The sequence below is a fragment of the Etheostoma spectabile genome, chromosome 17, assembly GCF_008692095.1.
Source record: "Etheostoma spectabile isolate EspeVRDwgs_2016 chromosome 17, UIUC_Espe_1.0, whole genome shotgun sequence".
Lineage (NCBI taxonomy): Eukaryota > Metazoa > Chordata > Actinopteri > Perciformes > Percidae > Etheostoma > Etheostoma spectabile.
Window position 1 is genome coordinate 1,780,414 of NC_045749.1, and position 4,684 is coordinate 1,785,097.

Here is a 4,684-nt window from a genome sequence, read left to right on the forward strand (position 1 = left end):
AAAAACACAAAATATTTCATAATGACGTGAGAGGACTGACTGGTTGAGATGGGGCCAGACGGTAATATGAGGTAGACGTCAGTAGAAAAACATTCAGACACTTTGTGCACCAGCCTCAGCGGTCGTCAAAGTTCAAATGCACTTATACCATTTTACTGTCCGGAATCATTTTTCAAAGAGCGAAAAACATGCTCCAATTTAGTTTCATTTACCTGCCACAGGGGCTTGAAGAGTCTCAGAAACACTCGATCGAACTTCAGTTTACTTACAAACAAGATTTTGATGTCAGTGACGGGCACCACCTTACGTAGAAAACCTTTCATTAAGACTAGAAGAAAACAAATATGTGGGTCTATGATGTATTTTGCAGTTGAACACAAGTTCAGAGAGAAGACTTCTGCTTTCAGGAAGAAAGCAAAGGACAACCTTTAACATTTTCTTCTTTCTATTTATATCCCAGGTATGCCAAGGATAACTATGTTGCCTACAGGGTTTTTTTTTTTTCATCAAGTGAAGCGTGTGACAATTGTCTCCCTGTTCTGCTGTCGGAGAGGTAATGAGTTGAATGACATGATGGCATATGAGTTCAAGGAGAAGGATTTCATAAAAGCCTAAATTTGGAGCTTTGCAGATTGTGTCTTATGTGTCCATTTGAATGGGAGTGCTCTACTGAAGCTTAAGTGTTATTCCACCAATAAAATGGGACTATTACACAACTGCACCCTTTTTGTTTCCAGCCGTTGGGAAGTACAAAGAATGATTTGTCAAGAAAGATAAGAAGGACATTCTTTTGCTGACAAGTGAACCTTTTTATCGCAACCACTGTTTTTTCTGTCTACTGTGGTGTCATTTAAAACATTCAGTACCCGGTAGAAACACTAAACATGATTTAACCTTTACATTTGCTGGATAACGTGATAAGGTTGAAGCCTCAAATTAAACTGGATAAACATGGTTAATTACACAAAAAAGCCCTAACTGATCGTGTCAAAATGTACCGGGAAACTACAGAAAAAAATCTTTACACTCCTGCGTATTTTTCTACTTTCACCGGCAACAGTCAAACTATTTCTTGACAGAAGACTCAAATGAATGTGCTTAACCTTTTGGTATTTTCTTGACGAGCTTAGGCTTCTAGTTCGTTTGTCTGATTCCTGGGTCTTATCGCTTCAGTCAATAGCCTGCCAAAAAAGAAATATTTCTTTTTGTGGTTCATCGACCATTTCACCAAGTCGTAATTATCCCTAGCGGTACTCAGGTGCGATAAGATGCGATATGTCTGTATATTCCTGCATCAACAAATCCTTGGATATATTTTGGTACTAGGAAATGCAATTCGGACTCACAACTAGCCGGGGACATGCTGACCTGAGAGGGTGGCTCACCGTGGTGGAAGCCATAAAAATGCTCCACTATGAAAAGCAAAAAAAAGGCTTGAAACACATGAAGTCATCAGTGACTCGGAGTACGCTTTTAAAAATAATCTGAGGAAGAAAGGAAGAACGAGAGAAAGAAAGTATGAAAGTAGAGATAAAAAAAATAGAAAAATGTACATAAAGGAGTTGGAGAGAGAGTGTGTGTCTGCACATGTGAGAGCGTGAGGAAGAAACAAGTGGAAAGATACAGATTAGTAGTGCAGTGATAAGTGATAGAGATAAACCGTAGGGATAAAGTAAACAAGATGAAGTATGTGTGTGTGTGTGAGAAAAAGAGAAAGAGAGAGAGAGAGAGAGAGCGAGAGAGATGAGATGATAGAGAGAGAGAGAGCGAGGGAGATGAGATTATAGAGGGAGCATGTGAAGAAAGTAAATGAGACGTGAGATAATGTGAATCTGGGGACAAAGAAAGATGCAGAGAAGATAGTGGGAAGCAGAGATGTGCTGCAAGTAGATTGTTTTCTTGCCAGATTTGGAAGAGCAGATTCTATTGTTATTCCCCAGTGTTTCCCAAAATTAGAAAAGGGGTGTTTAATATATAAAGAAAATACATGTATATATAATTGTGTCGTCATTCAATTTATTTTCAATTTTGTACTTCCTCTCCTCAAATCGTATGAATATAAACAGTAGTTTTAGGTGAAACGCGTCTGCATTTGACATGTAAGAAGTTTCATGTTAAAGCTATAGTGCGTAGTTTCTGTCTCCCCCTTGAGGAATTCTAAGTAATGACAACAAAACTGTCAGCACAAACTGTCCACATGACACAAGCCCTTCGATGGTCACGCATTAATGATTCCAAAAATGTCAAACAAAAAACAGCCTAAATATTAGTGGTTGCATTCATACAGACAACAGTGCAAAAGAGAATCCTCCAAATATACATGCATCTTTAGGAATACATTGAAATGACTAGGTGCAGACTTTGATGACCGAGTCATTAAACACAGTGATTTATAGGACTAGAATACAGGCGGTGAGAACAGAATAGAAAGGGGGGAAAAGACTACAAGCTGTACTCTAAGAAACATTTATATAGTAAACAGTATATTAGTGTGTATAACTGATCGACTCCACGGTGCACCTCCGGTGACAGGGCCACACTAACAATAATCCAGTATCTTCAAATGTCTTTCTAAAAATTCAGAAAGCTTTTCTGGGACGGGGCGACGTCTCCTCTAAATAAGAGGCATAACATCATCCATAAATCATTAAGAGCTCATCTTCTGAATAGACAGACGTGGCTGGCTGGAAGAGATGAAGCATCAGGAGAGACCGAGAGTGGAGGAATGACTGAAAGAAGTTCAAGGACAGAAAGACGAGAGGAGCGAGAGAGAAAAATGATCAGGACTGAAGAGAAAATGATTGTGTGCCAAGAGTAAAATCTGAAGCAGTTTATTTGCTTGTGTGTGTTCACATTTTGCCAGTTTACATGTTCCAGCCTGCCGACACTATTATCTCGAAGAAAAATTGAATAGTGCAGAAGTGTGGATGACGGATGACAGGCTGTATCGCTGCTGGGTCGCTGCCTACAGATGTCAAACTCATCTGATAAGAATCCACTTTACCATTCAACTCCCTGCCTGGGTGTCACATAGATGAAGTACAAGCACTCTATTTAAGAGGGAGCAATTATATTTACATTATTCCACTGATTCTGACATATAATTACTTCCAAAAACAAGTGGCATGGAGATTGAATGAATCTACTTTGCATTTACTGTAACAATGTTTTAAAGCAGGAAGCAGAATGAGAAACACTTATGTGACAAGGATAGGAAAATAATACTCGTAACTTATGATTAATTCATTAGAAAACCACAAGTACAACATGAATCTTGTAATAAGGAAAAACATACAAATGATGCACAACCATTTGATAAATGTTGGCACTTACTGTAACGTTGACATGGGACACTTGGATGAATGCAATTACAGTGGTGCTCAAAAGTTTACATACACATGCTTAAGTTGACTAAAAAGAGGAATAAAAAAATCATGTTTTGGAAATTTATTTTAATACCTAAATTAAAAAATGAGGTAAAACCAACCTTTAAGGACACCAATTTTCTTTGTGAATGAATAACGTATTGTAAATAAATAAATGTTCTTATTTAAAATACAGGGGTCATAAGTATACATACCCCTATGTTAAATTCCCATAGAGGCAGGCAGTTTTTATATAAGGCCAGTTATTTCCTGGATCAGGATATTATGCATTGATAAAGTTCCCTTGGCCTTTAGAATAAAATAGCCCCACATCATCACATACTCTTCACCATGCTTAGAGATAGGCATGGTTTTATTTCAGTTAGACTAATACCTGGTTTGATTGCATTGAGAGATGATTTATAGAAAGATCCCATGCCTATCTCTAAGCATGGTGAAAGGTATGTGAGGATGTGGGGCTATTTTAATTCTAAAGGCCAAGGGAACTTTATCAGGATGCATAATATCCTGAATCCAGGAAATAACTGGCCTTTAATAATAAAAATCTGCCTGCCTTATGGGAATTTAACCTAGGGGTATGTATACTATGACCCCTGTATTTTAAATAAGAACATTTATTTATTTACAATACGTTATTCATTCACAAAGAAAATTGGTGTCCTTAAAGGTTGGATTTTACCTCATTTTTTAATTTAGGTATTAAAAAAAATTTCCAAACATGTTTTTTTATTCCTCTTTTTAGTCAACTTAAGCATGTGTATGTAAACTTTTGAGCACCACTGTATGATATCAACAATGTCATAAGGCAAAAGCTGTGAAGGTCCCAGTTTTCTCCCTGAGAAAGCTACCAGTCTAACCCCTATTTTCCACCAAGCACCTCTGCGCTTCGGATGCTCCGCGACCCTGCGAGCAACCACAGCCATTCTTTCACTTTCGGAAACTAGAGGCAGGTCCTGACTGTTTTGATTCCATTGGGAGTGGTAACATGAACACATATTATGACCGATTCCTTTGCACCGTGTCACCAAAGTAATATTGCACCCATTTTTCATCAGGCACATATCTCCAGAACATTACGACACTAAAACAGCATTTTTCAGACAAATTAGGCAAAAAGTAACTTTGTTTGAGACCTGTTTCTTCAGCATACAAACTATCACGAGATCTGGCAACACAGATAAGCCAACATCAACCAACGTCCTCATTTTTTTCAAGGCTAAATATTGCGTTTAACTGTGTAAATATCTAATGTTAAGGAAAATATATATATATATATATATATATATATATATATATAT

At 37.5% G+C, this 4,684-nt stretch overlaps 1 protein-coding gene across 2 annotated transcripts in view; it reads right to left on the reverse strand.

Moving 5' to 3' along the window:
* The window catches only part of kif20ba (kinesin family member 20Ba), a 51,265-nt gene that overhangs the window by 6,094 nt on the left and 40,487 nt on the right, over positions 1-4,684 (reverse strand). The window lies entirely within an intron of this gene.